The sequence below is a fragment of the Marmota monax genome, unplaced genomic scaffold (assembly GCF_021218885.2).
Source record: "Marmota monax isolate L192 unplaced genomic scaffold, Marmota_monax_Labrador192_F-V1.1 WCK01_AAM20220418_F8-fsc00022, whole genome shotgun sequence".
Taxonomy (NCBI): Eukaryota; Metazoa; Chordata; class Mammalia; order Rodentia; family Sciuridae; genus Marmota; species Marmota monax.
In genome coordinates, this window is record NW_026695215.1 from 14866186 (window position 1) to 14879991 (window position 13806).

Consider the following 13806-nt stretch of genomic DNA (forward strand, 5'->3'; position numbering starts at 1 on the left):
CATTCATAAATTGTGAAGCAGGAAAATTACAATATAAAAAGAATTTTCCCTAAGCAAGTGGTCCCTATCTGTATGTGAGGGTGCTGTCTGCCCAGAGAACCAGCAAGAAATGAAGGAGCAGTTCTAACATGTGGCTCTGACAGGACTCTGTGGAGGGGTGGCTGGTCACTGTGTCCCACTGACAGAGGCTTTTGTTTTATTTTTAATTGCAGAGATGATCTAACATTGGATAGTGAAAATACTGAGTTGTTGTTAGCACGTTTTTTAAATGAAAGGTACTAGAACAAAGTACCACACATAGGGTATTTCTTTCATTTGGATCTCAGGTCACTGTGTACTGTGTGTTTCTTGGGTAAATGTGAACCCTGCCACTTCGGTCATCCCTCACTGTAATGTCACTTAGTAGGCTCTGGCCATCTCAGGCTCACAGTGTAGGATCTATATAAAGAACAACAAGGGGCTGCGGCTATAGCTCCATTGGCAGAGTGCTTGCCTCATATGCACAAGGCCATAGGTTCAATCCCCAGCACCACACATACACACAAAAAAGAAAAGAAAGAAAGAATAACAAGACCCATCCCCACCCTACCTCACTCTGAGTGCGCACACGTGTACACAGGTGTGTCTGGTCTCCTTATAAGGAAAGTTGGGGGCTGGGGTTGTAGCTCAGAGGTAGAGTGTTTGCCTAACACATCCAAGGCACTGGTTCAATACTCAGCACCACATATAAGTAAGTAAATAAATAAAGGTATTGTGTCCAACTACAACTAAAAAAAAAAAAAAGAAGTAGAGCCTTGATTCGCCTTCTTGACACATGCAAAAGAAAAAAAACAACTTTCATTTTTACATCAATTTTATCCAACAAACATGTTAACACTGAACATAGTCACGTGGTGCTTGGAGACTGGAGCGATGGAGAGGAAAGAAGCAAATGTCTGTTCTCAAGGAGCTCAGAGATGGGCTGAAAGAGAACTGTCAATTAATAACTGGGAACCATGACGGTAGGCCTTAACAGGTGGTAAATATAAAATAACCCCAGTGACTCAGGAGACTTATGCAGAACCTCAGCCACTGAGCAAGACCCTGTCTCAAAATTTTAAAAATAAGTAAATAAAATTAAGGAGGGCTGGGGATATAGCTCACTGGTTAAGTGACCCTGGGTTCAATCCCTAGTACAAAAAAAAAAAAAAAAAAAAAGGCCAAGTGACAACTTATTTATGGGACCTTGGATTGCTGGCTTCAATGAGTAAACAAACAAGGGTGTGGGAAGGATGTTCTGAGCAGAAGGAACTCTGTGGAAAAAAACAACCCCCCCCCCCAAAAAAAAAAGCGATACAAGGGTTGACTGCACTCAGGGAGTGAGCATGGCCTGGGTGGTGGCAGGAAGGGTGCGGGCTGCCCATCCTGTGTCTGCAGCAGCCAGGTACACGGCGCCTATTGACTGAGGCAGGCTAGGAAAGGGAGAGTCGGACCAGACCAGATCCTAAAGGACTCCAGAGGACCCCTACAATAAAGTCTACACTGCAGGTTGTAGGAAACCATTGAAAATCATAATCAATTTGAATTAAAAAAAAAAAAAAAAGGAAAAAAATCAGACTGGCTGTAGCATGCTCTAAGGCTCAGAGGGAGGCAACCTGGGGGTGGTCCGTCCTAGTGGTCCCTCCTCCCCAGTCGCAGGAAGAGCCTGGGCAACAGGAGATGGCTCTGCTGAGAAAGTGGTTGGAGGAGGCGATGGTAGTATCTAAACTCAAAATTTACCTTAATTCTTTCAAAAAATATTTGCTGAACAACTGCTAAGTAGAAGGCATTCCTCCTTGAAAAAATGCTCACTGAATTCTGAATTCCTACCACATGCTCTTAGACAGTGGTTCCCAAACCCGGCTATGTAATCGAAATCACCTGGCTGCTTTAACACAATGCAAATTTACAGATTAGGGCCCATCTCTCCCTGCAGAGATACTAGCACAGGTGGGAAGAGATCCTGGAATCCATATATAATTTTATGACTTTATTTTGTGAGTAACACATTCACGTGATCCCAAACTGAAAAGGTATAGATAGGGTGAACATGAAGAGCCTCCTTCTCACCTTCTCCGTGGTAATGAATCAACCATCCAGAATCAGGCCTAAGAGCTGATACTAAAACCCAGAGCCATAAGAAAAACAAAAACTCTGCCCTCAAGGGCTTGTGAGGTAGCAAGGGAAATAAGATGTGTCCATGAAACACTGCAAAACAAAGATACCCAGGGAATGCAGGATCCGGCGGGCAGGGAGAAAGTTATGGGCCTTCAGAGGAGCCTGGCTGGGGAAGGGGTGTGAGGCAGGCAGGCAGAGAGGCACATCAACCTCTGCAGGATCCTCATAAGTATGTAGATAAGGACAAAGGGAGAAAAGAAAAGAGTCAGAATTTCATGCCATCAACAAGTGTACAACCTAGAAGCCCATCTAACAGCTTAAAACAAAGAGCCCAAATCTGCAAATGCAAGTTGGAAAGGCAGCCTAACTTGCTGAGGATGCAGTTTAAAGCTCTAACTCCTCCACTCTGCCTAAACCACCAAATTTTGTCACAAATGCCATCAGTGCACAGCTGTCCAGCTCACTAGGTGATCTCAGAAGGCGCTGTAGCTGAAAGCCATATTCTGTGCATCCCAAGTAGAATGAAGAAATGAGTTTGAAGTCTGTGGGCCAGCGGGTGCAAGCAGTGGGCAAATCTGCTCTCCAAAGGTTCTGTTTTACCCCCATGTTTTCTGTTTTTTTGTCCCCTCCACACCCCCACACTAGGGATTGAACCCAGGGTATTGCACATGCTGGACAAGTGCTCTACCACCGAGCCTCATCCCCAGCCTCCCAAGTTTTTGAAAAATTTAGCTAAGGAATGTTGAAATCTCTAAGGTCTGACATAAAAACTAAAATGTCCCTTCTTGAAAAACAGCAAGATGGGTGATACTGGGGTTGTTGCCTGCATGGCACAGACTGGCGCCCAGAAGCTGTGCCCCTATGCACACACCACCTGCCAGAGCGCTTATCGCAAGTGGCATCTCTAGGGAACACAGCCAGCCTGGCCTCTTCAGCAGGTTCAGTTTGCACGACTGATAAGAACAGGAAGTAAAATAACACTGGACCCGCAGGTCTCGGCAGAGGTACCTCAGGGTTATACCCAAATGGAGCTCCTGGGGAAGGACCACGGTCACTTTCACCGGAACTAGCACTTAAGTTAAAGCAACCTGCTCCACTGTATTTCTTCACACAGAGTAACTCAAAACAGAAGCCTTAGGAGCCTGGGGAAAGCCCAGGACAGATTTCAGAAAAGGACTATATACATATACATATTTTTGGTACCAGGGATTGAACCCAGGGGTGCTTAACCACTGAGCCACATCCCTAGCCCTTTTTATGTTTTTATTTTGAGACAGAGTCTCAACTAAGTTGCTGAGGCTGACTTTGAACTTACAATCTTCATGTCTCAGCCTTCTGAACTGCTGGGATTACAAGCGTGTGCCACCATGTCCAGCAAGATTAAAAGTAATTTCCAGGGGCTGGAGTGGTGGCTCAGTGGTAGAGTGCTCGCCTAGCATGCATGAGGCACTGGGTTCGATCCATGAGCACCACATAAAAACAAACTAATGTATCCACCTAAAACTAAAAAGATACATAAATAAATAAATATTTTTTAAAAAGAAGTTTAAAAAAGTAATTTCCATGTAGCTTACTTTAATTTTTACTACAAGGCAAGTTCTGTATACTTAATTCACTATTCTTTTTTTAATATTTATTTTTTAGGTGCAGAGGGACACAACACAATGCCTTTATTTTTATGTGGGGCTGAGGATCGAACCCGGGTCCCACCTGTGCTAGGCAAGCACTCTACCGCTGAGCCACAATCCCAGACCCTAATTCACTATTATTAAGGCTATTACTGAAATGGAATAGATATGCATGAGAAAGGCTAACAAAAAATGTCCTAGATAAAAAAAATTTGGGTGAGCCGTTATAAAAAAACTACTGATTTATAGTTAGATAACATGGTCATCTGCCTTATGTCACTATCATCCTGAGTTAGTTACTTTAGCCAGAACAGCTTTTAAAATATACTTTAAAAATACACACATACATATGTATTTAGCCAAATGTATGTATAATGCATGTTGAATTTATAAATATATATGAACATATGCCACACTCAAATATATTTTATAATAAACACTGACATATAAATAGGGGGAACACATAATTCAACACCCAAAACAGGAAACTTGGGAAAAAAGATACAATGAATGCCAGGAAAATAGGTAAACATTGGGACAGTATCCCAGGAAGTCAGAATGAATGGTCATTCTGTATTGTAATATATATATATATATATATTTTAATATAAAAATTTGATATATGGGGCTGGGATTATGGCTCAGCGGTAGAGTGCTCGCCTAGCATGCACGGGGCCCTGGGTTCGATCCTCAGCACCACATAAATATATATATATATATGAATGGAATAAAGGTATTGTGTCCAACTACAACTAAAAAATAATATAAAAAAATTTGATGTATGTCTGTGTGTATTAACATAAAATATACCTTGTAAGCATATAAAGTGCTTTAAAGAATTTTAGAAACACACGATAAGCATCCTTTATAATTATATTTCACAAAAACGCCATGGGAAATTCCAGTGAATCAGCACGTTTGGAATCTCCTGCTGCCGTCTCCTGCATACTCCTGCCTTAATGAAAAATACCCACACATGCAATGCAAGCACGGGCACTGTCACATACTTTTGATGATTAAAATGACTGTGCCCCATCTGTTTTTTAGAATCTCCTGCGCTAAATAAAAAAAGAATATAAATCTCTGTTCATGGTGAGACATCCAAACAGTACAGATGTGCGCGAAGGCAGGGAGCAGCCCCTGCTCCAGCCTGGCCTCCCTGTTCCCCAACGGGAGCCCGTGAGGCACAGCACCTGGTACACATTCTTTTCATCCTGGGCTCCTTCTCTCAGGACTTCAGAAGACCTCTACATTCCATCTGGATCAAGCTTCCAGAGAAAAACCGCCTCTCCTCTTGACAGTATCCTTCTCTCTTGATCCCGAGTACCCCTGCTTGGCAATCCTGAGATGTCCTCCAGCTGACAGCTCATCAGGACAGCCTTCCTCCTGGGGCATTTATACTTCTTGGTCCACACGATCATCCCAGCACGTGGTAGCATTCATTTGTTCACATGTATCTTTCCCTATGAGCTCCTTGAATGCAGGGACAGTCTTACCTCTTTGTCCTCTCTCCACCTACAGGCATGGTACATCCTTGGTGACACTGATAGTGAAGAGGAGCTGGCTTCTCAGACCCAGGACAGCAAGTGGCTTAAATTACATAATGTGCTTACAGCACGCCCTGATTTACAGCCTTAAAAATCAGACCTAAATGAACCCAGATTCTACTACAGACACAGAGAAATGACTAGGAAAATAAAAATTCTTGTTGAGCTTTTTTTCTCCCTAGCATTCTTCTAATCTGACAGTTCTTACAGGGTTTCATGGACCTCTCTCCCAAGACCCTTCCCTGCGTTTGTGAGATCAAAACTATTTTCACATGATACTAAGATATTATTTGCCTTTAATAAAAAGGATGTTGAGGTGTGCAGGGATGTATGAGAGCAATGACGGGTAAAACCCTGGCAACTTGGCAGGTATCATGTCAGTCACACCCAATTGAAAGAGTAAAAATTATTCACTTTACTAAGTCTTGATCTATGCATTTTAATATTCAGGGAGGTAAAGTGGGAGGGGCATGTGAAACACTTCTCGCACACATTGAAACACCACCATGGCTCTGCATCCGGCGAATTGGGGGTTCTTTGAATTGTGAGCTGAATTAGCTAATTGTTTTCATGGAACACCAACTCTACTTGAAAGAAGGACTGATAGAAAAACTATGTTAATTGAGACATGAATTTGCTCAAACATTTTCTTAAATGGACTAAGACCACTTGTCACCTCAAGGATACAGTTATTTTGTCACCAGTAAGAAGATTTGGTTTTAAAGGGAAAATTTAAAATTTGGAAACACCGTTATCCACCACAAGCAATACTTTCCAACACAAGTGACTTTTTTGATGAGGCAGAGGGTAATGTTAACAAATGTGAATTTTGGTTACTGTGTGATAAAGTTGAAAGATCAAATCTGCCTAACTCAGTCAACCAATATTTTCCAATGACCAATGCATATTGCAACCAAAAAAAAAAAAAAAAATCATGCCTAGGCTAAACCATGCAAAGAAACTAGTAGATTTAAATGTAACAGAACATTAAAAGTTCATTGGTATGGTTTCAGATTCCATGTTGCAACTTACTTAAGAAACAACCACTTGTCAAGTTTTGGTGTAGTATCAAAAAGTATCTACAACTCAGAGAAGAGCCTATTTAAAAACTCCTCCTTTTCCAAATGCCTACTGGAATGAGGCTGAATTTTTTTTACGTACTTCAACTAACTGACATGCTGAATTTGCAACTGAGTGTAGGAGCACATAAGAACCCAGCTGTCTTTCTATTAAGCCAAATTTAAATATATTTATAAAAATTTAAAGTAATACCATTCTTTTCACTATTTTTTTTTCATCTTAGAGGATAGTCATTTTAATAAAATGTTATTTTATCTTGCAATTTGTTTTACCGTTGTCATTCTTCACTAGTTAAGTTTTTTTACTTTCATTTAAAATTCTGAATACGATAAACACTGATAGATAAAAAGTAGATGAACAAATGCTCTTTGGGTCATCAATGGTTTCTATAAGGGGGCCTTGGGACCAATTAATTTGAGAACTGCTGTGCTAGCCAGTAAGAAAATGTTTACGATAATTTTTATATAGTTTCTGCCTCCAGCGAATTATTTTGCTCAATAAGTTGTCTATAAGCCTAAAAAGACTAAAGAGAAAGTGAATGAAAGTACAGTAAAACACAAAGCAGAAATTCCCAGGAGACAGATGGGGAGACCAAGGGACAGGGGAAACACAGACACACCCACCCACTGTACACACAAACACACACTCTGTACCTGTCATTGCTTTGCCAAGTTAAGGTGATTACTAACTAGCTCTTGAATTTGAGCATGGCCAAATTCAAAGCCAGTGACCACGGGCCTGTCCATACTATACTGAGGTGAAGATTGTTCTTTGATCTGCAGGGTGGCTGCCCATGATTCTGTTGGCACAATCTGTCATGGCTTGCGTCCTTGCCCTCCAAGTCTCAAGAACAAGCTTGTTCATAGTGCTTGTTTACCCAAATGAGTCTATCCACTCCTCTACTCAAATCAGCCCCGCTGCTGTGTCCAGAATGCTGCTTTTAGGCCTTGGTTCACTCATTCTGAGGCTGAATTTGAAAACAAAGGAAGCAGTTCTTGGCAATGATCTGACCAGCTACTTCCCAGTACTTCCAGCATAATTAAACCTTCTTTCCAATTAGTTCAGGCAATTTTACTAAACTATATGGAAGTAAAAAAAAAATTAAAATGATAGTTACCACATAAACTTTACATACCTATTACGTAGCCCTTTAAAGGCTTATTAATAAAAATCAGCATATCTTTATTAGCATATCATTAAGACACAACAGAGAGGAGAGTGAAGTAACTTTCCAGTGTACTTCCCTTGTGAGAACTGGAAGTCACTTACACTTGGCTCCTCTCCAGGGCTAGACTGAACCCCATTTTTTTCTAAATCTTCTGATCAGAGGACAAGGCCAAGAGCCCTCTCGCCAGTCCCCTGGCTGCTCAATTCCTAAGATAAATAATAAAACGGAATCAACAGAACAACTTCCTCCTCTCTCTACTGTGAGCCGTCCTCTATAAAAAGAAACTTAGAAATAAACCCTAACTAAAAAAAGAACGCGCTGTATTAGGATACTGACCTGCAGTCCTGCAAAAGTCAAACTCACAGTCCATATGGGGCCAGAGTGGGCCCTGTGTCGCAGTGGACTCTACTGCATGGGTCTGCTAGTCCTGCGGGGAGTTTTCTCACAGAGGACATTTTGCTTCGGGGAGCCAGCTGCAGCGTCCCACACGCATTTCTGCAGTACATTTGCTCACGGTCATGTTGGGTGCCTACGTCAGAACTCACGTGACAGGGTGTTAGAAACACATGCATCAGATCTCAAAAACAGATTACAAAACAGAAGCCCTTTATAGAGTTGAGCTGCGTCTAGGAAAAGGAAAATCCTCTTGCTTTTGTCTTCTAAATGGGGCCTGAAAGGGCACAGAATAGCATGTATCAGGGTTTAATGCACGTAAGCTGTCAGATTCAAGAAGGCATGGCGTGCCAGGGGAGGTGTGTGGGTTTTTTTTTTTTTTTTTTTAACTGAAACTTGGGTGGCTCTAAAGGGCGACATCAGAAGGCTGCAGAGCGTGCCACAGAGAAAGAGCTGGCTGGGTCAACTTTACCCATTACCTGGAAAAGGTAAACACTTGGTCTCCAGGCTTGTGCTTGCGTGCACACAGGCTGTGAGAATGGGTATGGTGAAACTCATGAATGATGCAACGGGCCACTTAAATATTTTAGGTAACTTATTTGGAAAGATGTAAGGGGGAGAAGGTCCTTGGTTTCTTCTTATTACATTTTTTTTCATTTTGAAACACAGCAGCGTTTAAGGGTAGCCTGAGGACCTTGGGTTCATCTCATGATCAAGCTTGTCTGGACACCTGCTTTCTCAAAAAACCTGGCAAACAGGCTTGGAGAACCTGTCTCTGAAGACCTCGTGTGCTGTGTCCTTGGTTCAACCAAATTCCACCAACAGGAGTTCCGAATGTAGGAGGCAGTTTTCACTGGGACATCTTGGGGACTGAGGACAGGATTCCTGTCCCTGGAAACTTCTCACTGTAGGAACAACTTATCATTAACAGATTGGTTTCAGAGACCAAATATCATTTTCTTGGGAACCTCAAGGGCTGGCTGAGTTAACCCTACTTTCCCCAGTTGACTGCTATCCCCCGGGAAGGGCGGAGGAAGCCTTTGTGCATTCTGGCTTCTGAACAAGAATAATAAGGACAGGTTCCTCTCAAATGGACAGTGCACCAGTTGTCACTGCAGTGTTAAACAATCTAAATCCACCTCCCCACTGCCCCCAACCCCATCCAAGGCCCTGCGCACTGGATTCTGTGGACTCCTGCAAGAAGTGCATCACACTTCACATGGGTTCTTCCTGGATGAGCCAGAAACTGGAGAGAAAAGAGTGAATGGGGTAATGTACACAAAAGGCACCGAGTGCAGTGCCTGGCGCACAGCAGTAGTTTGATGAGTATCAGCTGCAAGTAGCTTGAGCTTCACCTGTATCCTGCCCAACAGGGGGCTGGGAGGGAACTGCTCATGTAGTCCCACCTCTAAGCAGTATGCAGGGTAATTCTGACAAATGAGATCCACTCAGGTGCTGCTGAAAGCCCTTCAGGTGTCCTTGGTGTCCTTCCCCGAGCCTTAGATAAAATCCAGACTCCACCGTGGCCTAAGGCCCTTTGCCAACCACAGGTCCCCTCACCATCTTCAGATTCATTTGTTCCTTTCCAACCTACTCTTTGTGCCCACTTTGCCTACTGCACCTGCCGAGAGTCCCTTCTGGGCCTGGGGCCTCTGAAACACACTGGTTCCAGTACTGCCATGGCTGGCTCCCTATGATACTGCACGCATGCTCCAATGTCACTTGGGGACAACCATTCCTGCTACCTGCTCCCTCCTTTACCTGCCCTCCAGTCATCATGTTTATTTCCTTCCTATTGCTTACCTCAAATTGCAGTTACCACAATCCCCACTTCTCTAAAGGAGAAATGCTCCCCAACCCTCGGTGGATGCCTGAAGCCAAGGATAGAACCAAATCCTTGTGTTTTTTCCAAGATAAAATTTCCTATGATAAAATTGAATTTACCAATTAGGAATAGTCAGAGATGAATAATAATAATAATTAAATAATAAACCATAATATAAAAGTCATTTAAAACTTAGGAACTATTTCTGAAATTTTCTGTGTATTATTTTCAGACTACAGCTGACCTCGGGTCACTGAGAGGGGTGGACAGTGAAACTTTGGATAAAGGGAGACTACTGTATCTGTCTGCTTGTTTCCTGTCCACTCTGCCTGCCAGAAAGTAAGTTCCAGAGGGGACAGGACCTTATTTATCCTGTTCACTGCTCACAGCTACATCTCACAGGTCATGGCTCAGAACCCTATACCCACATGCAAAATGGAAATATCACTATATACTGAGGAATTAAATCAATTAACAGATTCAATGCTCAATATATGGAAGCTGATGGTATTAATGTGTCTGGAGTACAGATGTAGAAACTGAGCCCAAAGAGGTGACTGGCTCCCAGCAGGGCATGGAATTCCTGCTGGTGGACCAGGATTGCACTCTGCAGCCTCAAGTGCACCTGCACACACAGCAGGGACCGAGGCAGAGCGGGCAGAACAAAAAGGCCCGCATAGAGTCCAAACTGCAGGCTTATTATGCAGGATTGCTCCTGAGGAAGCCTGAAGCAGGAATAGACGTATGCTGGTACTGAAGAGGTAGGTCCTCAGGGACAGCCAGCCTGAGTCACATGCTGAATCACTGAAAGATACTGAAGAATGTGCCAGAGAGGACCCCGAGAAGGGAAGCTGAGATGCAGAGTTAAGGCAGGCAGCCCCTGATCCCAGCGGCAGTTCCCAGGACAATCTGAACCCTGCTGGATGCTGCACTTTGCGCCTGGAATCCTTCATGGCTGGCCAGATACACAACAGCCATGCAGCAGGTGTCCTCCAGGTACTGCCTGGCATACAGACGGTCACGGCATCTGTCCCATAACTCAGAAAACATCCATACAGCCAGGTTGGCTGGTCTGAAGGGAACACACCAGGAAGGTGAGTGGTGTGGTACCCCCTACCATGGCCAGTATGTAGATCCACCCTCTCATTTAGGGCCACGGTACAGGCTCAGGATTATGAGGCTTGTGCTGGGGACCAGCCAGTCAGGGTGCAGCTTGAGAGCACTGGGTGTGAAGCGCTGGAGGAGCACCTGGGGAGGAGGCTCTCCTGACCAGTAAGGAGCAGGGACATGGTTGGCGAGGCTCATCAGAACCCTACACCCACATCCCAGTGTCCTTACAAAGGTTTATAAAATCCCCTGTGATTTGACCTCACTTCCTGCCACTCTAGCCCACACTGGGCCTCTGTTTGTTCCTTGGATGTGCCCAGGCCCTGCTCACATGCTGCTTCTGCAGCCTGGAGTGCCCTCTGGCCCAGGCAGCCGCCCACCCTGGCCTCCACCTGACCCCTTAGGTCCTCGGCTATGTACTCACACTGCATTTTTCTTTCCAGTATTTATTATAACTGCTGTTAAAAGTCACTTGACAAACATGTGCCTTACCACAGAGTAAAACTTCTGTGAGGGCTGACAGTGCTTCCCAATTTCCCTAGCAATCAGCTCTGCGATGCTACGTAAGAGGTGCTCATAAACACTCCCAAGATGAATGCAGAACCAAAAAGCACCCCACAACCGCTGAGCTTTATAGGAGCACCACACCTGGCGTGTTGGCAAGCTTTTAGGACCCAGCATTAGGTCAATGTGAACTGCCCTGCTAATTCCCAACCAAGCTATCAATACAATCAAGAAAGCCATCCTGACATGGAAAAGGAGAAAACAAGAACACCGAGAACATCACGCAAATCACAAATCAACAAGCTCTGGTGGCTCAGAGCTGAGCTGCAAAGGATCTTACTGCCCAAACGAGTGACAGCATTGACACAGCTTCAAAACACAGGAATGTCACTCACTGTCACTGCTTGGGATCAAATAAGGCAAGGAACAGTCCTTCACATTCTCCTGATACACTGTGCTCAAAATCCAGGAATTGGGTCTTTGTCTTGGGGACTTAGACTGAATTGGCAACCAACTTTTATCTCAAATACTAAAAATGAAAAGTTGGCAGCACACTGGTGCAGGGTCAGGCCTTGATGGCTTGGGAAGGACTTTGGGTCCACGTGACATCCTCCCTTCTGGCACTCCCATGGCTTCACACTCCCTGTAACCACTTCTAAATTCCTTCCGGCTGCGTTGCCTCCCTCACACGGCCTCCTCTCCTGAGAGGCAGATCTGGAGATGGTGCTGGGCCTGGGATTTGCTTCTGGGTCATAGAACTATGGGTGCTTGAGTATCCCTGTGCTCCAGTAAAACACCCACTCCAGAAACACACATAATCTCCCTTCTCCTTTCAGGCAACCCAGAGCAAGAGGGAAAGAGCGTGGTAATGGGCGCTTCCCCAGTGGTTCTCAGGAAGGATTTGAAACAGGGTGACAGCAGACACTGAATCTGTTTTGGGAGATGGGTCTGGGCAGGGGTGCTTTTTGCATTCTGCTGTGTGCTTTACTCTCTGTGTTCTGCTGACAGTTCCTGAGCTATGCAGTGTGCTAGCTGCCTGTGACTTCTGAGTACACTGTACTCAGTACACTGGGGCTGAGGTTGGGGCTCAGAGGTAGAGCTCTTAACTAGCATGTGTGAGGCAGTGGTTCGATCCTCAGTACCACAGTTAAAAAATAAATAAATAAATAAATAAATAAATAAAGGTATTGTGTCAACCTATAATTAAAAAATAAATGTTTAAAAAAAGAAAAGAAATGGGTTACTCTGGCTCCTGCTGTGTTGGAGCCCTCTGGGCAGCTCTTCCAAAAGTTACTTTAAATGACATCCACATCCCTCCACAAATGTGTCAAAGTCCATGTCAACTTATTCTTTGGCAGGAGGAAGGTCATGTAGACATGTCAGCTATGCGCTGTACCCTGGCACTTAATGGGGACGTCCATGTACCTGGCACTGCTGGGCACACCACATCCAGTGGCCCATTTAGGCCTCACAGCAATCTTATTTTTCAGATGATAAAGCAGATGCAGAGAGGCTGTGGAGCTTGGTCAAGATCATTTAGCTAGTGAGGGGCGGTGCTGGGATGCAGGATGACTCAAAAACCACTCTCTTTCAAGTTCAGGAGCCCCAGGACAGCACAAAGAACTTAGTGTTTCCACCGCTGACCTACAACCCCTGCCAGACAGGGATCATTTCCCCAAAATGTTCCTAAATGCCACATGTACCGCCAGGTACATTAAGGGCAGTTCAGTATTTTCCACAAAATTCTCGTTTTAATTCATTTTCTTAATAAACTTCAATATAATGTAATGTCTGCCATTCGTAAGTATTAATCAATTTAATTTTGTCTACTTTTTGTTTCAAGATAATGTTTACTGAAGGCCTTGCCCTACGATTTATCGAGTGTCATATGTTAATGGTAACAGGGTGGCCGTTGGAAGGGGCACAGAAAGGGAGTAAGATTAAAGTTATCAACCAGGAGAAGGAAGAGACCCCAAAACACTGTACTGGTCCTTTCCTAAAACAGGGCTGTAGCTAAGGAGAACTTAGGAGAAGGCAGACAGTGTCCAGTCTGGAAAGGTGGCAAGAGCCCGGATCTCAGTGTCAGCGGCCCTGATTCCATCGTGATCAGGGCAACTTTCTTAAACTCTTTGCACCTCATCTGCCAAACGGAGCTCCTAACAGAAGCTACTAGGGTACATGAGGATGAAATGATAAGACTCATACAGCGCTCAGCAGTAGATGGTATAAAATCAGGCTCCATAAGCATTAGCTGTACTATTACTATTATGACCAATACATGATTATTATTAGTCACAAACATCAGTAGGAGCAAGTACTAGCTAAGTCTTGGCTCCCCAAATCAGGGAATGTGAAATTCCCAATGGTGGGGATAAAGGTTACCTCTCACGTGTGCTCAGAGTCCCCCAAGACCCTTCA

The 13806-nt window shown here is 44.1% G+C and overlaps 1 protein-coding gene across 1 annotated transcript in view; it reads right to left on the reverse strand.

Moving 5' to 3' along the window:
* Positions 1 to 13806, reverse strand: part of Zbtb38 (zinc finger and BTB domain containing 38) — a 74477-nt gene that overhangs the window by 7840 nt on the left and 52831 nt on the right. The window lies entirely within an intron of this gene.